The sequence below is a fragment of the Nomascus leucogenys genome, unplaced genomic scaffold, assembly GCF_006542625.1.
Source record: "Nomascus leucogenys isolate Asia unplaced genomic scaffold, Asia_NLE_v1 Super-Scaffold_349, whole genome shotgun sequence".
NCBI classification, from domain to species: Eukaryota; Metazoa; Chordata; class Mammalia; order Primates; family Hylobatidae; genus Nomascus; species Nomascus leucogenys.
In genome coordinates this window covers 310,838-338,817 of record NW_022095771.1, presented here as the reverse complement: position 1 = coordinate 338,817, position 27,980 = coordinate 310,838, and the positions used below count along the sequence as shown (strand labels likewise).

At 38.2% G+C, this 27,980-nt stretch overlaps 1 pseudogene; it reads right to left on the bottom strand.

Annotated features, from left to right (window-relative positions):
* Positions 1–27,267, bottom strand: part of LOC100589916 — a 33,453-nt pseudogene extending 6,186 nt beyond the window's left edge.
* Between the last annotated feature and the right edge of the window lie 713 nt (positions 27,268–27,980).

Here is a 27,980-nt window from a genome sequence, read left to right as displayed (position 1 = left end):
TGTGGTATGTTTCAAGTTACCGTTGCCTAAGTTTCTACTGTAGATGTCTTAGGCTATCTAAATTGTTCTTTTAACAAATAAAGCAAAATAAGGCAAACACTTACCATCTGGCATCCTTATTCTGTTGATACATCTCCCAAGTATAGCATAAAATTAAAATATAGCACACCAAAATCAAGGGTAGAGAGAAAAGAAAGTTGTTATCGTCAAATAGTGTATACCTGTAAAATGAGAGAGAGAAAGGAGACAGAGAAGAGAGAGAGGACAACACCATTACATTAATTGGTTTAGGGATTGGCTTTTGCAGTTTCTGAGGCATGATTCTTTCATTTTTCATGGTCCAGGATAAAAGTTCTTGTGGATCTTTTGTTTCTTTATTGTAGAGAAGCCCTAACTTCAATGCTAACAACAATGCTTGTCTTTTCTCTAGCCAAACCCAACAGTACTGAGTGCAGAATAGGTGAGGCTACCTATTACCAATCTTCAGTGTTTAACAATGACAGGCAACAGTATGTAACATTTATTATATAGTAGGCACTGTTCTAAGCATTTTGTATATCTTTACCCACTGAATCTGTGAAACCCCATGAGTATGAAGCCATTAGTGCCCTTACATTATAGAAGAAACTAAGGCACAGAGGGGTTAAGTGGCTTGCCCAAGATTACCCAAGCAGTAACTGGCAGAGGTAAAATTTGAATCCAGGATAGCCAATGCTGGTGGGAGAAGTAATGAATAAACAATCTTATCTATGTTTCTTTTAAACAATTTTCGCTGATGCATAATAGATGTACATCGTTTCAGAGTATATGAGATAGTTTAATACATTCATATAATTTGTAAAAATCAAATCAGTCTACTTGGGATGTCCATCACCTTAAATATTTGTCTTTTTTTAAAATGCTAGAAACATTCAAATTATTCTCTTTTAGCTATTTTGAAATGTACAATAGGATATTTTAAATTATAGTCATCCTATTGATTCATCAAACACTAGGTCTTAATTCTTCTATTAAAGTGTATCTTTATATACACTTAATCAACTTCTCTTCTTTACCCACTCCCTCTACCTTTCCCAGACTCTGGTAACCACCGATATACTATCTTTATGAGATTCACTTTTTTAGCTACCACATATAAGTGAGAACATGTGATATTTGTCTTTCTGTACTTGGCTCATTTCACTTAAAATAATAGCCTTCAGTTCTATTCATGTTGCTACAAATGACAGGATTTTATTGTTTTTTATGGATGAATAACATTCTACTGTGGATATATACCACATTTTCTTTATCCATTCACCTATTAATAGGCATTTAGATTAATTACATATTTTGGTTATTGTGAACAGTACAGCAATAAACATGGTAGTACAGATATCTCTTTGAAATATTAATATAGTTTCTTTTGGATATAAACCCAGTACTTGAATTGTTCATTATATGATAGCTCTATTTTTAGTTTTTCGAGGAGCATTTATAGTGGCCCTAATAATGTGTATTCCCACCAACAATGTACGAAGGTTCCTGTTTGTTCACATCCTTGTCAGCATCCATTATTGCCTGTCTTTTTGGTAAAAGCCACTTTAACTGGGGTCAGATGATATCCCCTTGTGGTTTTGATTTGCATTTCTCTGATGATTAGTGATACTGAGCACTTTTTGTTTATGCATTGGCCATTTGTATGTCTTATTTTGAGAAATATCTGTTCGGATTTTTGCCAATTTTTTACATTGGATTATTTGAGGGTTTTTGCTATTGAGTTGTTTGGGCTCCTTATATATTCTGGTTATTAATTTCTTGTCAGATGGATGGTTTGCAAATATTTTCTTCCATTCTGTAGGTTTTCTCTTCACTTTGTTGATTGTTTTCTTTGCTGTGCAGAAGCTTTTAGTTTGAGGTAATCCTATTTATCCACTTTTGCTTAGGTTGTCTGTGCTTTTGAGGTCTTACACAAAAAGTCTTTGCCCAGACCAATGTCCTGGAACATTTCCCTATGTTTTCTTCTTGTAATTTTCATAGGTTCAAGTCTTAGATTTAAGTATTTAATTCATTTTGATTTGATTTTTGTGTATGGTGAGAGGTAGGGGTCTAGTTTCATTCTTCTGAGTATAGTTTTCCCAGCACCATTTATTGAAGAGACTGTCCTTTTCCCATTGTATGTTCTTGGCTCTTTTGTTGAAGATGAGTTGGCTATAAATGTGTGGATTTATATCTGGGTAGTCTATTCTGTTCCATTGGTCAATGTATCTTTTTATGCCAGTACCATGCTGCTTTGGTTACTATAGCTTTCTAGTAAATTTTGAAGTCAGGTAGCATGATGCCTCTAGCTTTGTTCTTTTACCTCAGGATTGCTTTAGCTATTCAGGGTCTTTTGTGGTTCCACATAAATTTTAGATTTTTTTTTCTGTTTCTGTGAAAACTGTTATTGGTATTTTGAGAGATATTGCATTGAATCTGTACATTGCTTTGGGTAGTAGTGTCATTTTAACAATGTTAATTCTTCCAATTAATGAGCACGGAATATCCTTTTTTTGTATCCTATTTCTTTCATCAGATATCTATGTTTGTGTGTATTTTTTATCGGAATTTTATAGCCTTCCTTGTATAGATATATCACTTCTTTTGTTGAATTGAATACTAGGTATTTTATATTCTTGGTAGCTATTTTGAAGGCAATTACACATTTTTGGTTTCCTTGTCAGATTGTTCATTACTGCATATATAAATGCTATTGATTTTTATACATTCATTTTGTATCCTGCAACTTTACTGAATTCATTTATCAGTTTTAATAGTTTTTTGGTGGAGTCTTTAGGTTTTTCTAAACATAATGTCATACCATCTGTGAACAAGGCTATTTGACTTTTTCCTTTCCAGTTTGAATGTTCTTCATTTCTTTCTCTTGCCCAATTGCTCTGGCTAGGATTTCTGATATTACATTGAAGAAAATAGTGAAAGAGGGTATCCTTGTCTTGTTCCAGATCTTAGAGAAAAGGCCTTCAATTCTTTCCCATTCAGTGCAAAATTAGTTGTAGGTATGTTATGTATGTCCTTTGTTATTTTGAGGTATATTCCTTTTATAACAAGTTTGATGAGGGTTTTATCAGAAAGGGATGCTGAATTTTATTGAATGATTTTTTGGCATTTATTGAAATAACCACATGGTTTTTGTTCTTGGTGCTGTTAATGTGATGTATCAAATGTATTGATTTGTGTATGTTGAACCATCTTCACATTCCTTGGATGAGTCCTACTTGCTCATGATATATGATCTTTTTAATGTGTTGTTGAATTCTGTTTGCTAGTATTTTGTTGAGGATTTTTGCATCTATGTTCATCAGTAATATATTGGTCTGTAGTTTTCTTTTTTGTGTGTGTCTCTGGTTGGTTTTGGTATCAGAGTAATGCTGGCTTTGTAGAATGAGTTTGGAAGTATTCTTTTCTCTTCATTTTTTTTAAGTTTGAAGAGAATTGGTATTAATTATTTAAATGTTTGGTAGAATTCAGCAGTGAAGCCATCAGGTCCTGGACTTTCCTTTGATGAAAGACTTTTTGTTACAGCGTCAGTCTCCTTATTCACTATTGGTTTGTTGAGATTGTTTATTTCTTCATGGTTCAATCTTGGCAGGCTGTATGTATCCAGGAATTTATTTATTTCCTCTCTATTTCCCAGTTTTTTGGCATTTAGTGATTCATTACAGTTTCTATTGATTCTTTGTATTTCTGAGGTCTCAGTTGTTATGCTTCCATTTTTTTTTCTGATTTTGTTTATTTGGATCTTCTCTGTTTTTCTTAGTCTAGCTAAAGGTTTGCTGATTTTGTTTAACTTTTTGAAAAGCTAACTTTTCATTTTGTTGATCATCTGTAGTTTTTTAAGTCTCAATTTTATTTATTTCTGCTCTAATCTTCATTATTATTTTCCTGCTACTAATTTTGGGTTTGGGTTGTTCTTGCCTTTCTAATTCTTTGAGGTATATTCGTGGGTTACTTTAAGTCTTTCTACTTTTTTGATATAGGCATGTATCACTATAAAATTCCTTGTTAGTACTGCTTCTGCTATATCCCATAGATTTGGTATGCTGTATGCCTTCATTTGTTTCAAAAATGTTTAAATTTCCTTCTTGATATCTTCATTGACCCACTGATCATTCAGGAGCTTGTTGTTTAATTTACATATGTTTGTGTAATGTCCAAGTTTCCTCTTGTTATTGATTTCTAGTTTTAGTTCATTGTGATCAAAGGCACTTGCTATAACTTCTACTTTTTTGAATTTCATCAGATATGTCTTGTGGCCTCATAGGATTATTGTGGGGAATGTTCTATATGCTGTTGAAAAGAATTTGCGTTCTGCAACATTTGGGTGAAATGTTCTGTAAATGTCAGGCCCATTAGCTCTAGTGTGTAGTTTAACTCTGCCGTTTCTTTGTTGATTTTCTGTCTAGGTGATCTGTTGACTACAGAGAATGGTGTGTTAAAGTCTCTTACTATTATTGCATTGCAGCCTCTCTCTCCCTTCAGATCTATTAGTGTTTGCTCAATATATTTGGGAACCCCAATGTTGGGTGCAGAGATACTTAAAATTGTTGTATCCTTTTGCTGAATTGACTCCTTATATAGTGACCTTCTTTGTCTTCTTTTAGAGTCATTGATTTGTAATCTATTTGATCTAAATATAGCTACTTTTGCTCTTTTTGATCTCCAGTTGTATGGAATGTCTTTTCCCATCCCTTCACCCTTAGTCTATATGTGTCTTTATAGGTTAAGTGGGTTTCTTGTAGGCTGCATGTAGTTGAATCTTATTTCTTTATCAAGCCACTCCCTGCCTTTTAATTGGAAAATCAAGACTATTTACATTCAGTATTATTATTGATAAGTAAGAACTTATTACTGCCATCTTGTTGCTTGTTTTCTGGTTTTGTAACTTTTCTCTTCATTTCTGCTTTTCTTGCCATCTTCCTTTGTGGAAAAGTGATTTTCTCTTGGAATGTCTTAGTTCATTACTTTTTATTTTTAAAATCCATTATGGATTTTTGCAATGTGGTTACAGTGATGCTGATAAAAAAAACATATTTAATAAGTTATTCTAAAGAGATGTTAATTTATCTTACATCACAAAGAAAATAATAAAAACAAAGAAAAAAGTGGAAAAAAATCTACACTTTAACTCCATTCCCCTACATTTTAACTTTTAGTTGTCTCAATTTACATATTTTCATATTATCTGTCTCTTGACAGGTTGCTATAGCTGTTATCATTTTTGATAGAACTGTCTTTTGGGCTTCATGCTAGAATTATCGTGGATTGTATACCATAATTACAGTATTAGAGTATTCTGGGCTTGTTAATATATTTAATTTTATCCAGGAGTTTCATAACTTCAGATGTTTTCTTTTTGCACACTAGTGTTTTTTTTTTCTTTCCAACAGAAGAACTCCCTTTAGCATTTCTTGTGAGATGGATCTGGCGGTGGTGAATTCCTTCAGCTTCTGCTTGTCTAGGAAACACTTGATCTCTTCTTCACAGTTGAAGGATAATTTTGCTGGATGCAATGTCTTGGATGGCCGGGCTTTTGTGTTTGTTTTTGTTTTTGTTTTTTTGCAGTTTGAAAATGTCATTTCACTCCCTCTTGGCTTGTATGGTTTCTAGTAAGAAGTCAATTTCTAGATGAATTAGAGCTCCTTTATACGTTACTTGCTTCTTTTCTCTTACTGATTTTAGAGTTCTATCTTTGTCTTTGACTTTTGAGAGTTTATTATCTGCCTTGGGGTAGAGTCTTATTTGGGTTGATTTTGTTTGGTGTTCTTGGATCTTCCCATATCAGGATATTTACATCTTTCTCAATTTGGGGGAAATTTTCTGTTATTGCTTCTTTGAATAAGCTTTCTACTCCTTGCTCCTGCTCAACTCCCTCTTGAACACTGATAAGTCTTAGATTTGATCTTTTGATGTGTTTTTTCCTTTATCTTGAATACAGTCTTCATTTCTTTTCATTCCTTATTCTTTCTGACTGTGTATTTTCAAATAGTCTGTCTTTGAGCTCACTAATTCTTTCCTTTGCTTGACCCATTCTGCTGTTGAGAATTTTTAGTAACTTTTTCAGTTCAGCAAGTGTATTTCTCAGTTCCAAGATTCTCTTTAATTTTTTAAATTATTTCAATCTTTTAGTTAAATTTATCTGATGTATTTCTGAATTGCTTTTCTGTGTTATCTTGGAGATAACTGAGTTTCCTAAAAACTACTATTTTGAATTATTGGCCAGAGAGCTCACATATTGCTATCTCATTAGGGTCAGTTACTGGTTCCCTACTTTGTCCATTTGGGTAGATCATGGTTCATTGTTTGCTGTTGCTTCTTGTGGATGTACATCTATGTCTTTGCATTGAGGATTTGCTATTCATTCCAATCTTCTCTGTCTGACTTGTTTTGGTTTTTACTGTATGTATTTGCTTAGATAGTCTTTATTACTAGGTTGCTGTCTCCTTTTGGCTCTGGGTGTTGTCTTAAGGCCAGGTTTGCTTTGGCTCTAGTAACCCATCAGTCACTGGCTGTCCCGAATGAGGGAGGTCCCAAAGGAGATATCCCAGAGGTGTGGGAAGCCTAGCTAGGGGTTTGTCCAGGGGACCTGCTGAATTTAACTCCTGCAGTGTGGTGCCATTGAATAGCCACCCTGATTTAGTGTCACCTTTGGTTGAGTTGCAGAGCAACTGTCCCACCTCCCTACTTTGTCTCTGCCTGTTTTCAGGGATATTTCTCCCTTCCAGCACTTGTGATACTTCCCACAGGTTAAGGCAAAGATAAGTATTTTGTCAGGGAACCCAAGGTAGTGGGAAAGCTGGTTGTCTACCTTGATCTCATTTTTTTTTTAGTGTAGAAACTGTGAGTTGGAAGGAAGTTTGTCATGTGTTTGGTGTCAAGCAGAATGGAGGACAGGGGTGTCATGGATGTGGAAGTCTGATTCTGTTACTGTCGGCTTGGAGGCTTTTTCATTTTTTTTATTTTTCACTTCTCTGAAGCCTGAGGAACCATCCAATCCTCATATTTGAGTTCTGGAGTTCTGGGATATTGCTAATGATAACCTTGGTTCTGTATATTTTTGATTTTCTGAGGCCTCGGATGGTGGGGGGTGCACGCTCAGTCAGCTTGCTTCTATGCTGCCATTTGGAACTGGAAGTCCAGTCCTATCTATGTTGCACTGTTATGTTCTAAATGTTTGTGTTCCCTCAAAATTCTTATGTTGAAAACTTCACCCCCAATATAACGGTATGAGGAAATGGGGTCCTTGGGAAGCCATGAGAGTGGAGACTCATGCATGGGAATGGTGTCTTTATAAGAAAAGACACAAGAGAGCCTGCTTCCTGTCTCTCTCTTTTGCCACATAAGGATAGAATGAGAAGTTGGCAGACTGCAACCTGGAAGAGGGCTGTCATCAGAACTTGATCATGCTGGCACTTTCATCTTGGATTTCCAGCTTCTAGAACTGTGAAAAATAAATTTCTTGTTGGCATTTAGTGCTATAAATTTCCCTCTACACACTGCTTTGAATGTGTCCCAGAGATTCTGGTATGTTGTGTCTTTGTTCTCGTTGGTTTCAAAGAACATCTTTATTTCTGCCTTCATTTCATTATGTACCCAGAAGTCATTCAGGAGCAGGTTGTTCAGTTTCCATGTAGTTGAGCAGTTCTGAGTGAGTTTCTTTATCCTGAGTTCTAGTTTGATTGCACTGTGGTCTGAGAGACAGTTTGTTATAATTTCTGTTCTTTTACATTTGCTGAGGAGAGCTTTACTTCCAACTATGTGGTCAATTTTGGAATAGGTGTGGTGTGGTGCTGAAAAAAATGTATATTCTGTTGATTTGTGGTGGAGAGTTCTGTAGATGTCTATTAGGTCCACTTTGTGCAGAGCTGAGTTCAATTCCTGGATATCCTTGTTAACTTTCTGTCTCGTTGATCTGTCTAATGTTGACAGTGGGGTGTTAAAATCTCCCATTATTACTGTGTGGGAGTTTAAGTCCCTTTGCAGGTCACTCAGGAATTGCTTTATGAATCTGGGTGCTCCTGTATTGGGTGCATATATATTTAGGATAGTTAGCTCTTCTTGTTGAATTGATCCCTTTACCATTATGTAATGACCTTCTTTGTCTCTTTTTTTTTATTAATTTTTTTTGCACACAAAACAATAAACATTTTCTAAAAATACATACAAACAAAAAGATGCATATCAAACATATTAGGAAGGTTGCACATGGGAAGATGGGGAATAGAAATGGGGAGTGGGAATTAAAGAAAAGAAATGAGAGCGGGAATTTGTATGGATCGATGATAATAACTCAATCCTCTATTTGACAAAGAAGAAGGAAGAGGAAGAAACAGAAAGTGGGATAAAGGATCAGAAAGGGAGGAAAATAGAAAAAATTAGAGTATGACTCCAGGGTAGACCTGTTTTGTTGTCGCTGGGTTGGTTGGTTGGTTTGTCTGTTGTATTTTTCGTATGTTTCGCCATGTTGGCCAGGCTAGTCTCGAACTCCTAGCCTCAAGTGATCAACCCGCCTCAGCCTCCCAGAGTGCTGGGACTACAGGCTGAGCCACCACGTCCAGCTCCCACATTGCTTCTGGCCTCCGTGGTAGACCTCCCAGATGGGGCGGCCGGGCAGAGGCGCTCCTCACATCCCAGATGGGGTGGCCGGGCAGAGGTGCTCCTCACTTCCCAGATGGGGCGGCCCAGCAGAGGTGTTCCTCACTTCCCAGACAATGGGCGGCCAGGCAGAGGCGCTCCTCACATCCCAGACAATGGGCGGCCAGGCAGAGACGCTCCCCACCTCCCAGATGGGGCGGCGGCCGGGCAGAGGCTGCAATCCCAGCACCCTGGGAGGCCAAAGCAGGTGGCTGGGAGGCGGAGGCTGCAGCGAGCCAAGACCGCACCACCGCACTCCAGCTCAGGCAACACCGAGCAGCGAGTGAGCGAGACTCCGTCTGCAGTCCCAGCACCTTGGGAGGCCGAGGCGGGCAGACCACTCGAGGTCAGGAGCTGGAGAGCAGCGTGGCCAACATGGCGAAACCGCGCCTCCAGCCAAAGGAGAAAAAGCAGACAGCGGTGGTGGTGCGCGTCGGCAATCCCAGGTAGCCCGCAGGCCAGGGCAGGAGAATCACGGGAGCCGGAGGCAGGGAGTCTGCGGTGAGCCGACTAGATTCCAGCCTGGGCCACAGAGGGAAGAAAAGAAAACAGAAAAGGAAGGAAGGAAGGAAGGAAGGAAGGAAGGAAGGAAGGAAGGAAGGCAGGCCACAGAGGGAAGAAAAGAAAAGAAAAAAGAAAAAGAAGGAAGGAAGGAAGGAAGGCAGGCAGGCAGGCAGGCTTCTTTGTCTCTTTTGATCTTTATTGGTTTAAAGTCTATTTTATCAGAGACTAGGATTGCAACCCCTGCCTTTTTTTGTTTTCCATTTGCTTGATAGATCTTCCTCCATCCCTTTATTTTGAGTCTATGTGTGTCTCTGCACGTGAGATGGGTTTCCTGAATACAGCTGGAGAGGATGTGGAGAAATAGGAACACTTTTACACTGTTGGTGGGACTGTAAACTAGTTCAACCATTGTGGAAGTCAGTGTGGCAATTCCTCAGGGATCTAGAACTAGAAATACCATTTGACCCAGCCATCCCATTACTGGGTATATAACCAAAGGACTATAAATCATGCTGCTATAAAGACACATGCACACGTATGTTTATTGCGGCACTATTCACAATAGCAAAGAGTTGGAACCAACCCAAATGTCCAACAACAATAGACTGGATTAAGAAAATGTGGCAGATATACACCATGGAATACTATGCAGCCATAAAAAATGATGAGTTCATGTCCTTTGTAGGGACATGGATGAAACTGGAAAACATCATTCTCAGTAAACTATCACAAGGAAAAAAACCAAACGCCGCATGTTCTCACTCATAGGTGGGAATTTAAAAATGAGAACTCATGGACACAGGAAGGGGAACGTCACACTCCGGGGACTGTTGTGGGTTGGGGGGAGGGGGGAGGGACAGCATTAGGAGATATACCTAATGTTAAATGACGAGTTAATGGGTGCAGCAAACCAACATGGCACATGGATACATATGTAACAAACCTGCACATTGTGCACATGTACCCTAAAACCTAAAGTATAATAATAAAATTTTAAAAAACTGCTGAAAAAAAAGAAAAATTAATTTCTATTGTTTACAAGCCACCTAGTCTATAGTACTTCGTTATACTAAACTGAACGAGACATGCACGCAAATGATTTTTTTTTTTTTACTGGATTAGTGGATTTGCAGGTCCGTTACTGCCACCCTTCTTTGGCTGAGGCCACATGATGCAGAAATGACTCATCTATTTGACAAGTGATGAAGTAAGAGAAAGGAATCTGCCAGACTGACTCGAGATAGCATATGTAGAAATATCTAACACAGTTACTGGCCAGTGGTAGTTGCTTAAAGAATTTAATCATGAACTCCAATTCTATGTTCTAATTTTAAATAGAAGATTTTTAATTTCTTTTTAAATTAAAATGTATAAAATGACTATGGTAGTTGCATTAGTTTCCTAGGACTGCTGCAAGAAATTAGCACAAACTGGATAGCTTAAAACAATAGAAATTTATTTTCCCACAGCTCTGAAAGCTAGACATCTGAAATCAAGGTGCTGGCAAGTTTGGTTCTTTAGAGGCTCTGAAGGAGAATCTGCTCTATGCCCCTTCCTACCCTCTCTGCTGGTTCCTGGCAATCCTTGGTGTTCTTTGGCTTACAGACACATCACTCCAATGTCCGCCTCCGTCTTCACATGTATTCTCTTTTCTGTGTGTCTCTGTGTTTCTTAAAATCTGCTTCTCCTTATCAGGACAATAGTCATTGGGCCCACCCTAATCCAGCATGACCTTAACTTAGCTTGATTACATCTGGAAAAATCCTATTTCCAAATAAGGTCACATTCACAGGTATGGGGAGATGGTGTAGGACTTGAACATATCTTTATAGGGGACACAATTCAAGCAAACTGCAATTGCATACTAATGAGATTTCAGTCTGAGTGACTCTGGAAATTCCTTACCTCCCTCGATTGCTGCATTCCCACCGCATCTAGCTGCTATGAATCTTTAAAATCCATATTTAAATATATTTGTGTCCACTGAGGTTACATGATTGAATTCAAAATCTTTTTCTAAAGGTTACCCTTTCCTTAAAAATCAAACTATCACCTTGATTGCATGTGTGGAGAAACCTAAGTGGAGAGACTGGTGAGAAGAGGATCCACAAGGATACTCTTTGAGGCTGCTCACATGTTGACAAGGAGAATGAAATACTCCACAACATAATTCAACTCATTTTTCTTAAGTTTTAACAACTTACCAGAGTACATCATCCGGGATGTCAAATCAAAAGCACAACTCTCAACACTGTCTTTAAATTTGATGACCTTCAAATAGAGCCAGACAGGCAATGCCAGGAGAAAGGAAGCTGCCCAAAGGCCCAAATTGATCCAGATGGTCTTGTACCTTGTTCTCCAACTCATCAGTCGAAATGGTTGGACGAGGGCAAAGTACCTGCAAAGGCAGTCAGGAAGAGTTTTGGAACAATCAATAAAAGCACTGAGCTCCAAGGACAAAAGGTTCATGATGATAGTAAATTATTAGCACTATTGTCCTCTCTGAAGCACACCTCTATCAGGACAAAAGAAAGTTATATTTTTTAAGAGCTGCCTGGTATCTGTAGAGAAAACAATTCATGACCTTGCAAGTCTGAATAAACCACTCACTGAAATAGCTGTTCCTTCTATGAACACACTGATAATGGTAAAATTCTGCAGTGCAATCTCTCTCTTTACAAAGGGGCTTTTCCTGTAAACGAGACTCTGGAAAACTTTGTCTCTGAATAGGGATTTCCCAGCAAGATTTACTGACACAGAGGCAGGAAGGGGAAAATGTGGGGCTAAGAGACTACCCCTTAGCAGAAAGGGGTTCAGGCACATAGAACAAATACTTTGCCCTGATGGCTTTATGCTAAAATTACCAGGCTCATAGAATTTCAGCTCACAGAAGTCAGTGAGGATGAGCAAGTGTGACTAGTATAGACAATGCAAATTCCTTAAGGAACTTAGGCTAGAAGCCAGAGGGAAGAAATGGGCTAATTTCATAGGGAAACATTTTTCTTTATTTTTTTCTTTTCATTTTAGAGACAGAAAAAAAGGGGTAATCATTATCAAACCCGAAATTATGACATATCAAATGTATTTGGCCCTCCAGCAAATCCAAGATTTTTTCAGAGCAAAATGAAAGCTGAAGAACGAAAAACATATCTTAGATTCAGAAGGAAGGCTATTTGAAAAAGCACAGCTTTGCTGGGGTTTAGGGGTGGTGGAGGATAGTATTAGTAGAAATTAAACACATGTAAAATTGGTTTTTATGGTCACTTAATTTTCTCCAAGTTTTTGTAAAGCTACTTAATGAAGACTCACAAAAATAAAAAATTTCCTGTCCTCTTCCTCCTTCAATTTTGCACCAGAAGCAGGACATTTGCATTCAGTTAAGGGGCCTTTGGTTGCAGAGAGTGGTTTCTGGCCAGGGCCCCTCAGCTACCCATCCTCTGCACACTGCAAATGCATTCCCCATGGCTAAGGAGAGAAGGGCCTCTTTTCTCCCTGCTGGGGAAGTGGATGACATAGTGACTGCATAACAGCCCAGTCATCATTTTTACTGGGATTATAGGATGATGAAGTCATGGGATCAAGCAACTAAGGAATCTTCTCTGATAGCATCCCTCCCCAGCTGAAAACCTTTCAGTGGTTTTCCATCAATTTTCAGAATTCCTCCCATGATCCACAGGTCTTTTTTTCCCCACCTGGTTCTGCCTGCTGCTCAAGCTGGAGCCTGTGCCAGTCTCTCCCTTGAATTCCTCAAGCTCTTCCCCTTTCAAATTCAGGCATATGCTGTTATACCTGCCTGGCAGGATCTGCCTCTGCTTCTTCCTGCTCTTCCTCCAAGTCCCTATTTAACTGTCTCCCTCTTAGGGAAGACTTCTCTGACCACCCATTCTATATGAGGGACCATGACTGTAAAAGAAGATTATAGGAAGACTCTACTTTTCTCTCCTACTGTGTTATCACTATGTGGAAATATACATTTACTTGTGGGACTCTTCACTTAATGTCTGTCTACACCACTAGAATGAAAGCCCCATGAGGGCAGGAGCCTTGACTATTAGTTTAAGGCCACTGTATCCCGTGTGTCCAACAATCTCTGGCATATGGTTCATGCTCAGTAAATATTTTTTGAATAAATGAATGAATAAATTGCAAATTTTGGCTCCTACTTACTGACTCTTGATGTTTTAGAGAATTTATTTATAAAAGTAGCCACTAACAAAAGTCTAAGTAGCTTTCATTTGAAGGCAAACATTTTTAATATTTTGGATGTTTATATATTGTTTTCGTATGGCTATGGAGGTAGGAGCCCGCTACTAATATTCTACACGCTTGCAGTTATCACTAATTAGGGAAAGCAAAATAAGTTATTGGAAACACTTGAAATGTATGATCCATTAAACTGGCAATTAAAATTATTTAAATATGTAAACACTGAGGCATACAGATGGCACTGACATTTAGTTATAATCTTACAAAGCAAGCCTCATTTCTCTTTTACAAAATTGCAGATTTTGTTAAACTTTTAGGAATTTAGTAGAGTTAGAATTACGAGAAATGTGAGGAAGGAAATGGTTCAGTTTTACAGCCTCTTCATTTGTTTCTTACCACCTGACCTTCCAGAGTGAGGGGAATGAAAGGGCAGAATGTCATAAATGTGAAATGAAAGTTTAGCATACTATGTCCATTGGATTAAAACAAAACAAAACAAAACAAAACAAAACAAAAAAGACTAGGAGTAAGATACACGCCCCTGCATGTGTGCACACATATATACACAGAGAAAAACCTGTCAATATTAAAAAATATACACCGTTTGTCTGTTCCAAGGCAGAAAATGCCCATTGACTTCATTTACAGTAAGAGATTTACAGGAGTATACCCATCTTTTTTTTTTCAAAAAGCCAATATTCTCCCACATCCAAGGCACAATGTATAAAGAAGCTCATATTATCCCCAAGAATGGGATTACTATTGGTATGGTGTGTACTTTAAGTCGCTTTTCCACAGTGAGCCTGGCCTGTTGAAGGCCTTCTTCCTGGTATTGGAACACTGACAAGTTTATGGGGCTTTTCTCATGACACGGTCACATTTGGCTGGCATCAGCTGAGCTAACTAGACCTATGCAGTATATTGATTTAAAAATGTGTTAATTAACTTTTACACTGTTGGTGGGACTGTAAACTAGTTCAACCATTGTGAAAGTCAGTGTGGCGATTCCTCAGGGATCTAGAACTAGAAATACCATTTGACCCAGCCATCCCATTACTGGGTATATACCCAAAGGACTATAAATCATGCTGCTATAAAGACACGTGCACACGTATGTTTATTGTGGCACTATTCACAATAGCAAAGAGTTGGAACCAACCCAAATGTCCAACAATCATAGACTGGATTAAGAAAATGTGGCACATATACACCATGGAATACTATGCAGCCATAAAAAATGATGAGTTCATGTCCTTTGTAGGGACATGGATGAAACTGGAAAACATCATTCTCAGTAAACTATCGCAAGGACAAAAAGCCAAGCATCGCATGTTCTCACTCATAGGTGGGAATTGAACAATGAGAACTCATGGACACAGGAAGGGGAACATCACACTCCAGGGACTGTTGTGGGGTGGGGGGAGGGGGAGGGACAGCATTAGGAGATATACCTAATGCTAAATGACGAGTTAATGGGTGCAGCAAACAACAGGGCACATGGATACATATGTAACAAACCTGCACATTGTGCACATGTACCCTAAAACCTATAGTATAATAAAAAATAAAAATAAAAAAAGTGTTAATTATAAGTTGAGAAGCACACTCTATATTTTGAAAATTCTCTTGCAGAAAAGCGAAAGGATATTTAAAATTTTACCATTATTATTTATTTTTGTCAGAGTGAATGATTTATATGAACCTTGACATTCTTTTTTTGTTCATCTAAAGAATGGCTCATCACTTGCCCACCCAAAAGTCCTACTTGGAAGGGTGAAAGAGACAGGGTTGAGGAAGATTTCTGGATGGACCCGGGGAAATTTAACATATCCTTCAAGATATTCATTCATTCATTCATTCATCAATATTTTTTGAGCACCTGAGTGCCAGGCACTGTTACACACACATTTATGATATATTGATGGACAAAGAGCCTGCCTTTGTGGAATTTACATTTGAGGTGCAAAGGAACTAGACAATAAATAACACACACACACACACACACACACACACGATTTATGTAATATATTTGAATCAAAGGAAAAAGTAGATCAGAGCAAGGAGGATTAAATGTGTTGGGCTGGGGTTGGGTTGGGAAGGACGCAGATGGAGATTTTAAGTGGGTTGTTCTGGAAGACAGAGTATCACTGTTGGAAGTACTATGGTTGTCTTTCGGCCCTGTTTCTGTTTGGGTTGAGCTGCTAGGACCTGGTGTAGAAGTTCTGGCATCTGGATAATGCAGGGCACTTCCTAGCTTGCATGCTTCCTAGACAGGCCAGATAGTGAGGAAGTTACAACTGCCTGCCATCTTTAGAGTCAGATGGCTTGGGTCTGAACTGGATTCTACCACTTATTGGCTCCATAAGTACTCACCATCACCATCGTCTCCTCAAATAACATTAGTTTACATAGATGGTGAAAGGGACTACAGCACATTCCAGGACATAGTGGAATACATTTCTAATAATATAAAATGACAGCATTTGTATTAACCAGTCACAATAATGTGTGTAAAAGATGATCTTCCTGGCACTGGGAAATCGCTTCATGGTTGTATAAGAACCTCTATTTACTCCACTGATTCCTTAGAGCTATGAGGCAATAGCAAGTGTATGAGACAGTGGACATATCAAAAATTGCCTTGGACAGAGACTAAGGAAATCTACTTTAATTCTTGGTTCTGCCACTAATACTCTCTGTGCTTCTAGCAAATCTCCTCTCCTCTCTGGGCCTCAGCTTCCTTACTGTGAAACTGATGGGGGGAATTCATTCTGGTTTCTAATATTTCATGGTTTTGTGATTTTTTTTTCATGCAGTGAATTGCAAATAAAACTGAGTCAAAACAAATGGTTAGTAAAATGGAGTTTTTTTGTTTTATGTTTTCCATTTAAAATAGACCTCTGTGAAAGCTGAACAAAATATTCTTAAGTAATCAGTCCTACAATGAAACAAAGGAAGAAAAGCTTTGCTGTTATAAACCAGAACTGATGTTGGAATTAGAATGAGCTTGGGGAAGAACAGGCACCTCTGAATTATATTAAGATATTTCAAAGTCCTTCACTCACCTGTCCACACTCATTACAGTCATGCTGGCACTACAGGCAAATTGGTTACAAGTATCCAGGGATGTGATGACGGTGTAGAGAGGCCCCCCAAACACCCACTCTCCCCCTCGGGCCCATTGGTGAATAAGAAAAGGCATTCCAATGATATGGACTAAATCAGCCACAGCCAGGTTGCAGATATAGATGTCAGGGATTGTTTTTTTCCTGGATCTGAAAGAGATGGAGGAAACTGAAGATTGATATTGAATGTACACAGACTATTCAATATATGCTACCTGATAACACGTTTTTAATTGCCATAATGCATTTTAAATGTTAAAGGAAAACCTACACAAATGCATAGAGGAAATGCATTTGTATATATTTAAGCATTTTGAACTATTTATTTGATAACTTACTGTGGTGGTTTAAAAATATGTCCACAAGGCTGGGCGCAGTGGCTCACGCCTGTAATCCCAGCACTTTGGGAGGCCGAGGCGGGCAGATCACGAGGTCAGGAGATCGAGACCATCTTGGCAAACACGGTGAAACTCCATCTCTACTAAAAATAGGAAAAAATTAGCCGGGCGTGGTGGCGGGTGCCTGTAGTCCCAGCTACTCGGAGAGGCTGAGGCAGGAGAATGGCGTGAACCCGGGAGGCGGAAGTTGCAGTGAGCCGAGATCACGCCACTGCACTCCAGCCTGGGCGACAGAGCGAGACTCCATCTAAAAAATAATAATAATAATAATAATAATAATAATAATATAACCACAAAATATTTTATATTCCTTTCAATAGGTAGAGCCTAATTCCCTTTTTTTGAGTGATGATCTTATTAACTTGCTTCTAACAATGAGAACATGGCAGAAGTGACAGTGTGTGACTTTGAAATTAGATCACAAAATTATTGTGGGGCTTTCTCTTTGCTCTCTGTTGGATTGCTCTCCCTGGTGAAAGCCTGCTGTCATCTTGTGAGTATACTCAAGCAACACTATGGAGAGGTCCATGTGAAGAGGAACTGACACTCTAGTCAACGACCAGTCAGCACCAGCTTACCAGGTATGGGAGTGAACTACCTTGGAAGTAGATCCTCCAGCTTCAGCCAAGCCTTCAGATGACTGTAATCCTGGAAGACAGCCTGATGGCAATTTTATGACAGATCATGAGCCAGAACCAACTAGCTAAGCTGCTCCTGAATCCATGACCGTTGGAAACACGTGAAACAGTAAATGTTTATTGTTTCAAGCCACTATGTTTGGGGTAATTTTTTATGCAGCAATAAGTTATACCAACTTTAAATACACTCAGGCAAAAGATTTAGTCTTTACTCATTCCTAGTATTTAAAACAGCTGAAGACTGAAAATAAATGATTCTGTTGTCTAATGCATTTTTTTCCTGTTGCAGCTTAGGCCATTGTTACGATTTCAATAATGACTTAGAACTATTCCGGTAAAATCTAAGGAATAGCAAAGACTATTAATAAAGACCCTGAGATCCAGACAGGGAGGAGAGTCATCTGAAAAGAGGGATCTGGTAGACGGCACTGAGAATGATCTCATGTCTCCTGTGGGGAGCAGGGGGTGGGAGAAGTGAATTCAATGCTATCTAGATGTGACATTCTCATCAGCAGGTGAAATACATTTCTGAGAGCAGAAATTTAAAATTTAGTTGGTTTCTACTTCAAGGAGTTGGCACATTCAATAATAAAGAGATATCATCTTTATCTGGGAGATGCTGTTCATTAATTCAACAAACATTTTATTGAACACCAATTATATGGCAGGCATAATATTGTGCTCCAAGGCTGTAAAGCTAAATCATGTATAAACCCTGTCGTCAAGGAGCTTATAGTCTAGACATGCATAAATAAATGATCACATTACAATTTGCTGAAAGAAAACTAGAGACAAGTACAAGAGCAAGAAGCACAAAGAAGGGGCTCCTCTCCTCTTTCTTGGGAAGTGTCAAGACGGATTTCTTGGCAGATGTGGACAACTAAGAATTGAAACAGCATATAAGAACCAGTCCTAAGATTATGCCACAATTGCTAGTTTACTCTTGTTTCAAGACTAGTGCTCTGCTGTTTGGAAGCTAGTGTGTGTCTTTATTATTCATCGGCTACAACTTCTATAGCCTGTGAACTTCATTTCTCAGCTGTCAGATTCTCATGTGAAACATCAGACTGGGTGAGGCCATCTCTTCTCCAGGCCTTGGCAGCATCCACTCTGTGGGGAAGTTACTGCCATGGAGTCCTTATTCAGCAACCATACTGTATGCTTTTTTGCTGCCACTAAAAAACCAGGTTGGTTCCCTGCCCTCAGGAGCTTGGTGGCTCACACCAGAATGACCAGGAGGGAGAGGAGACATGAAGAAAAGATCATGTCAAACAAAAGACCAGCCAGCTGACTGTCGTTGGTCTCTCATCCCCTGTCCTCTCCAGGCCATTGAGAGTGGGAAATGGAGAGGGGACAGGGAAGAGGGATGGATATTAGCAGTCAGATAGAAAGAGCTCCAAACTAAAAGAAACAAAAAAGTCATAAATCGTAGTCTATAAATAGATGTTATTTGCGTGTGAGTTGGGATATAAACCATAAGCAGTTGCTTAGGTCTCAATTGCAGCAATTAGATCCATGACCCTTGCTTTTCTCTAGAGGGGCACCCATCATTTACTGATAATGAATTATGATAATTCTATTGTGGGGACAGTGCAGGCCATTAACTGGCAATTAAAAAGAATTAAATAAAACTGTTTCTAGATGATATTCTGTATAGTACAAAGATATTCTGTAAAGTACAAATTTATTATTGTCTTCTTTACTGAAAGCAGCAGCATCAAAATTAAAAACAATTAAATAGAAATTGTAAAATTTCTAACTATACAAATTGTATCCCTTTTAAGGTTTAATTTATCTTCAGATTCCCTGTTGTCAGACTTCATGAGATTTATGTTTCTTATGGTGTAAACATTTGAAATAAAATACAAAGACTTGTGATAATTTTGGCTAACATGTGTTCCATATTGTTAACGTGATCATATCTAATGCTCATTAATTTGAGGAATGAGAAAATAAATTATGGTACTCCACACTACCACACTCAATAGGATGTAGCTGTTATAAGTCAAAGTTTGAAAGAATATTTAATCAGATGGGAAAATACTTACACTATTAAGTAAAAAAAAAAGAATACTCATTATGTGTATAGCATGACTCTAAATTTATTTAAACATTCGTTAAAAAATTTGCAGGAACAATATGTCAAGTTATCACAGTGATCATCTATTTAGTAGTAGTATGACTGATTTTTTACTTTATTGTTGGCAATTTTTCAAAATTTCTTTTAAAACCATGCTTACCTTTTGCAATCAGAAATAACAACATATGATATGGATTAAGTAAAACTAACAAAACATAACACTACACATGTAGGCTGCTGTGCCTGTCATTCGCCAGCCTGCCATCAGGCCCCTTTGCCAACTGGCTTTTGATTAGGTTTGGCCAACCAGAAGCACTGGTGGGAACTGGAGAGTAAGGAGGAGAGGAGAAGCCGGAATATTTCTTTCCCCTCCCTGCTGTCAGCATCTTAGGCAGTGGCTACATCCCTCCCACAGCTCCAGCTTCTCCTGTAGCCCTCACTCCATAGTCCGAGATACCAGTGGGGTTCCATCTCCCACCAGGCAGCCCAGACTCCTGAGGGCTGTCAAATCTCTTTCTCCCTTTCTCCCTCCAGCTTGGGGCAGGGAGAGGAAAGTGGTGTTGGGGTGAGGGATGGAGTGGGGTGTAGAACTGTCTTCCTGCTCTTGTTAATCTCTGGGTTGTCTCGCCATCCCATTTGGCATTTAACTCTAGTTGAATTAAATTGCTATCATGAGCCAATGCCAATGGATTAGTAGTCATTTCCTGAAGCACTGTGCTGAGAATTCTGAGTCCTCACACAGATGCCATACAGGACAGACTTGTGTGATTAAAAAGGACTGCTAAGGGTGAGAGAGTTTACAGTAGAGTCATGTATTTGCCAACCCTTCCCTAGATACATAGAGTAATATAGTGGAAAGATAACCTCAATGGGAATTTTATTTTCATTTCTATGCCCTTGCTCATTGTGTCCTTAGGCAAGCCACTCAACTTCTTTAGATTCCCAAGCCGGCTTATCATATTGGCCAACTGGACCACAGCTCATCTGAACACATGTGGTTGCATTGTACTCTGGCATCTAAAACATATCTGTGCAGCCAAGGGTATGGGTCAATTCCAACAAGAGTCTGTGTATGGCTGACCCTTGGAGTGGTAGAGGGTTGGGTCAGAGGGAGCTGTTAGTTATTATTTATTCTGGGTGAGGAAAAAGGAGACCTGTGTTCTAAAACATTCTCCATCCCTGTCAGCAACTGGAATTCTACCATTAGACAGTATTCCTCTAGGTTAACACATTGTCCATCTTGTAACCTCTGTTTCACAAATTCATGACTTAGTGTGAATTAGTTGACCTGACAGAGAGATCAGGGCAGGAAGTGACAAAATGGGAACTCTTTATTTTTGGAGGATAGGGCACCTTTTTATAGAGACTCTGCCTACTTGAAGGGAGTCTGTCAGTAAACAGAAGAAAGATGTGTTCAGAAGGTGGATGTGGGGATCTGACAAAAAAAAGTCAGTCCCTTTATTGAAGTACAGGTGATTCCCTGAGCCTGCTGTGCCTGTGGAGAATAGTTGAATAATGGCGTTGAGTTCATTAATCCGTCTCCTGGTAACGCAAGAGGAAAATATTATAATTGGCTCAATTTTCTGACTACATTTTCTAAACCGGATTCCTTTGACCTGCTGTAAATTTAATGTACAAAGACTAGTGATGATCTGGCCTCATTATTTTATAGTCACCCTCCTAATGCACAAGTTGCTTCTTGCTTTTAAAAAAAAAGGTACATAGAACTTCTTATTCTTGAAGCTCCATCTTCCTTAAACATATTTCTTTTATATATGTTTCTAGTCTTCATTTAGCAAAGTCAGAAATTAGTTCATTGCTTGCTTATGACTTTTAGTTCTATTGATGAACACTGGTCTTGATACAATTACTACCATAAAAGGAAAAGTCATTAAATCTTGTTTAAATGTTATTTATTTCTCCTTATTGTTACTGTAGTCTTAATATTTCATTTAATTCACCTGTCTGTTCAGAAAGTAACAAATAAAAGATCATGGCAAAGCATGATGAAAATATTAATACAAATTGCCTTAAAATATTTAGAGAGCAATTTGCAAAGTAGTTGATAAATTTCTAGCCAAATAAATAAATGTAAGTTGCTTTCAAACAATTTTTGAAAGATTAATAAATTTTTGGAGCGCAATTTGCAAGGAAAAGTGTTAAAATCTTAGCAAAAAAATTAAAACTGTTGTTTTAATTAAAAGTTGTTCCCGATACTTATTGAAAGATTAAAATATTTATTTTAAAAGCTCCATTAGCATTTCTTTATCTAATGTATATTCTTACGTCATGTATAAAATGGTAAAATGAAGAAATGATAGATTTTTCACAATAATTCAAACAAATTGGTCTGTATAATGGCTCAGGTGTTTTTTCCCCCAGTTAAATGATGGTTGACTTTATGTTGAAAATTTGTTTCCATAAACTATAACTCAGAATTGACTTTTAGAAGAGCTCACATTGCACATGTCTTCCTTTTTTTCAACTTTGTCTCTGTATAAGTAGATGGGATTAAGCTGTTATCTATTGGTGTAAATTGAGGGGTCCAAGAATTTCTCTGGCTCCAAACATCTCTTCAACAGCTTGTCTCAAGGCCTGGAATCCCACACTGAAGAAGTTTTGCATAATAAAATTTGCCTGTGAAAATGCAATCATTTATGGGTTTTAAGACCTAAAACCATAAAAACCCTAGAAGAAAACCTAGGCAATACCATTCAGGACATAGGCGTGGGCAAGGACTTCATGTCTAAAACACCAAAAGCAATGGCAACAAAAGCCAAAATTGACAAATGGGATCTAATTAAACTAAAGAGCTTCTGCACAGCAAAAGAAACTACAATCAGAGTGAACAGGCAACCTACAAAATGGGAGAAAATTTTCTCAACCTACTCATCTGACAAAGGGCTAGTATCCAGAATCTACAATGAACTCAAACAAATTTACAAGAAAAAAACAGACAACCCCATCAAAAAGTGGGTGAAGGATATGAACAGACACTTCTCAAAAGAAGGCATTTATGCAGCCAAAAAACACATGAAAAAATGCTCATCATCACTGGCCATCAGAGAAATGCAAATCGAAACCACAATGAGATACCATCTCACACCAGTTAGAATGGCCATCATTAAAAATCAGGAAACAACAGGTGCTGGAGAGGATGTGGAGAAATAGGAACACTTTTACACTGTTGGTGGGACTGTAAACTAGTTCAACCATTGTGGAAGTCAGTGTGACAATTCCTCAGGAATCTAGAACTAGAAATACCATTTGACCCAGCCATCCCATTACTGGGTATATACCCAAAGGACTGTAAATCATGCTGCTATAAGGAAACATGCACATGTATGTTTATTGCGGCACTGTTCACAATAGCAAAGACTTGGAACCAACCCAAATGTCCAACAACGATAGACTGGATTAAGGAAATGTGGCACATATACACCATGGAATACTATGCAGCCATAAAAAATGATGAGTTCATGTCCTTTGTAGGGACATGGATGAAACTGGAAACCATCATTCTCAGTAAACTATCGCAAGGACAAAAAACCAAACACTGCATGTTCTCACTCATAGGTGGGAATTGAGCAATGAGAACTCATGGACACAGGAAGGGGAGCATCGCACTCTGGGGATTGTGGTGGGGTGGAGGGAGGGGGGAGGGACAGCACTGGGAGAAATACCTAGTGCTGGATGACGAGTTAATGGGTGCAGCAAACCAACATGGCACATGGATACATATGTAGCAAACCTGCACATTGTGCACATGTACCCTAAAACCTAAAGTATAATAATAATAATAATAATAATAATAAAAAGAAAATGCAATCATTTCAGAAGGGCTAACACCTAATAAGGACTTGGTTTTTCAATGGTGGTACCAAGGCTTTTGGGTGTAGAACACACTATATGTATCTGTAGAAAAGCAGGGCAGAAATACTGGAGACCATGAGGGAGAGATGGAAGGAGAACTGGGCAGGTCCAACAGGCAAACGGGAGTGAGCTAGAAACATTCTCAAGTCTCTGGCTATTAACTCTCTACTCAGCACTATTGCCTCTTTGAGGATCCCTTAGAATATTTGATTACTTCCATTTTCTTTCCTGGAACTTATCTGAGTGCCCTTCCCCCCATTCCTAGTTGATTGACTTTAATGTCTTTCTTGTATTATTTTCCAAATTATTCTATGAGTTTAAATCTCATCTTCTCCACTAGAATATGAATTTTTTAGACAGATGCTGCTTTTTTTGGTATTTTCATAAGCTCTAGGGCAATGCGGGGCATGCAATAGGTATTTACTAATATATATTGAATTGAATTTCTTCTAGCACTTAAAGAAAAGTTTAAAATGCTTGATATTCACAAATGGCTTTACAGGACACAATAAGGAATGCCTGAATTTATTAACAGTAGAATTCCTATGTACTAAATAAATCTTCAGCTGTGACTGGTGTAAAAAATACCATTGATCCTCTATTTCTAACTGCAGAGAGAGCGAAAATGAAAGTTTGAGAGATGGCTGGCTGATGAGACGCCAGCTGGGGAAGTGACAAGTTATGAGCCTTCTCAGGGGTGATGAGCACTATCTGCCTGACCATCCTGAGGGCTCCGCTTGCTCTCAATTAAGCCTGTGCGGATTCTTTTATCTTTATGGCAAATCCAACAACTGTCTCTATAATTTTGGCGACCTCTTTGTTTTCATTAGTTGTGGAGGAAATAGCCTAGAATTTGGAATAAGATCTGAGTTCAATTGCCAGGATTGCTACTTACTAGCTCTGTGATGCTGGACCAGTTATTTACTCATCTGAGCCATTTTCTTAAATGGTACTGCTGTGCTTTTTAAGTGTAATATGCTCCACAAAAGTTTGTTGCAGTTATGTGTTAATATGATGCTGAAAACACCTATTAGGTAGTACAGGTTGGACATCCCTAACTTGAAAATCCAAAATCTGAAATGCTCCCAAATCCGAAACTTTTTGAGGAATAACATGACCCTACAAGTGGAACATTCCACACCTGACCTCATGTGATGGGTTGCAGTCAAAATGCTGCTGCACAACACACAGCATCTCCAAGGGAAAAATGACGCTCCCAGCCCCCTTCAGCTGCTGTTGTTTTGCAGCCGGTGCAGGTGTTCTGGTGATGTTACTGGGCTGCTTAGTTGCCCTGAACACATTATTTTTCACTGTTAGTTGTATTAATGGTCATATTTTTTACTGCTAAGTACTGTTGTGTGAATAAGTGTAAGAAAGTGATTGTTTATTGGTTGGATGTAAATATACAGTCAGGAATGATGGTGATGCCAAACAACCACATGGGTGGCTGAGAGAGTGATGCCTTTACTTTCTGATGGTTTGATTTACAAAAACTTTGTCTCATGCATAAAATTATTTAAAATATTACATAAAATTACTTTCAGGTTATGTGTATAAGGTGTAAACAAGACATAATGAATTTTGTGTTTAGACTTGGTCTCTTCTCCAGGATCTCTCATTGTGCATATACAAACAGTGTAAAATCCAAAGAAATCTGAAATCTGAACCACTTCTGGTCCCAAGCATTTTGGATAAGGGATACTAAACCTGCAATCTAAAATATCTTTTATAACATATGAATATGGACAAACATTTTAAAAATGACAGTTTTAAGTATAATCAGAAACCAGGGTGAAAAAGTTAACATCCTATAGTTGTTAAAACTAGCAAAACTCACATGTGAAAATAATCAGGATAGCAAATATAACAAGTAGTTATAGGGCTTGTGTGCACCAATTATGAATCCATTTTGTCAAGTCCCTAGAAAACAAATAATAAGTTCTTATTCTCCAGGTAAAACATTAGGCTCTACTTGAGAGGAGGAAATTATCTGAATTAGGTGGGAGATGTGGTGCCCAGGCAGGTGGTACTGGGGGGCAGATGTCTCTCAGTTTGGTCTATATAGGCTGGTCTACAGCCCACTACCTATGACTCCCTGCATCTTCTGGTGATCAGATAAAGTCTCTCTTTTGCCCAAGTGAGTGAAAGAATCTCTTTCACCTGCCTAAACAGGTCAGCTTTTTAGGATAACTTTTATTGCTGGAAAATAAAATGTTGCATTGCAGTTTCAAATCTCACCCGGGCCCTACCCTTAGAATTCTGAGTTAATGGGTCTGGGGTGAAACTGCATATCAAGAGTTTTTAAAGCTCCCCAGGTGATTCTAATATGCAGCTAAAACTGAGAGTCATTGCTCTAAAAGCTCACTGACCCAGCAGTAAGCATTGGCCTAGGTCTTAGGATGTTGAGACTTGCAACTGAGATGTTACCTAATGCATGATGAAAATAACCCTAGAATCTTCTTTAATTATCTTAAGCAAATATTTCCAAAATTGCATTTCATTAAGCAAAATGCTACAGGGAAAGGATTCATTTAGGGAGCTTTGAATGTAGTTTCCTAAAATGTGGAAGGAAAAACAAAAAGGAGCCCCTACCTTATTATAATGAATACAGTGAGGATGTTGCCAATCAGCCCTATTGAACAGATAATCCCAACCATGGAAGAGAGGATGACTGTATCTACAACACTGGCAGTTTGATAAGCAAACTCTTTATTCCAGGATTTGTTTAAAAGTTTGGCAGAGGTGTTCCAACACGATGAGTGAAATGGATTCACTGTTCATGGACTTCCAGGGATTAAAGCTGTGAAGTAACAGGAAGTGATTTATTTAGTGAACATTCCCTCAATATAACTTCCTTTACCTAATTCAAATAATATTTATTGGAACCTCTTTTTTTTAAACCAAGATTCCATGGAACACAGGATTCCAGGGTGAGTATGATTGGTCCCTATTCATAATAATCTCACAGATTACCATAAGAGATAGGTAAACAGCAAGTTACAGAACAACATGAGAAGCACCATTTAATCTTTGTATCTTACCACCTCTTACTGTACTATATTCTTTGAGCATAGGTGATATTTATTTAGTATATACTGGTCCTGGTTGTTTACAGATCGCATCTATTCTTATTGGCCCGTTGGTCTGTTCATACTGGCTAGTATTCTTTTAACACTTAGGTTGTTAAATATATCCTCTCTGTCTGCTATAAAATACATAGGGTCTACTGAACTTGGTTGTTTAGAAATGGAATGGGTAAGACTTCCCGATGTGATTACTGGACTATCCTGAAGCACGAGGAAGAGTTAGCTCAGCAAAGTACAGCTGTGGGAAGGGAAAAGTGTTGTAGCCAGCAGAGACACCATGTGCAAAGAAGTATTCAAGGAGAAACGCTCACTGCCAAAAAATAAACAAGTAAATAAAGCCAAATAGAACTGGAAAATTATTTGCTTGATCAACTGTTTTGATAAAAAACACTTTAAAAATGTCATCTAAGTCTGGTATTTGGTAACGATAAATTGGATTACTCAGATTAATCTTCCCACTGAAAATAAAATATGCTGGACAAAATATATGTGTGTGTATTTATATTTATGTGTGTCTGTGTGGGTGTACACAGCAACTTAAAATATTCAAGATCTGAAAAATCAGTAGGCCTTCCCTGGCTGGGCTTTGAATGAGATCTTGAAAGGGGAGTGGAATATTGAAGCACCAATGCTATCTTGATTTAGAAGGCACTTATGGATGACATAACATTTGAAGTCTGGTTCCATGTCTGGAAGAAGGCCAGAGAAAAATCAGGGTCTAGGGCCTACTGAGGCTGGGGAATCTTATAGGAGTTACCCTCCTCTGAGATGGAGCCTCAGCGGCTTCATGATTACATGTATTATATCTAGCCAGATTAAGAAAGTTCCCTTCCATTCCCAGTTCATCAAGCATTTTTCATCATCAGTAGATTTTTAGTTTAATATTAAGGATCATTTTCCATCAATTGAGAGAGTGATGTGATTTTAAAAAAAATGTTCTTCATCTTCATTTGGTTCTTTTTCATGTCTGTCATGTTACTTTGATAATTGCATCTCCCCTGAAGAAAACTTTAATCATGAAATGCTGAACATTTCTCTTTCAAAACATGAAAGAGTGTCCACTATCACCACTTGTCTTCAATATTGGACTTCTCTACTACAATGGGGGAAGAAAAAAATAGGATGTATGAGACTTGGAGAGTAAGAAAGTCTCAGGGTTATTATTATGTAGCTATAAGAGAATTTAGTAAGTTTGCTGGATATAAAAACAAGCAAAAACTTAATTATATATCCATATATTTTCTACAAACCATTAGTAAAAGAAAGTTTAAAAGAGTTAACATTTAATTGTTAAAAATATACATACCTAATGCTTAACCCAGCAAAAATATGTAAGAACTCTACTGGAAAAATTATAACATTTAACTGATGTTAAAGAAAATTTGTAAATGGAGAAAAAT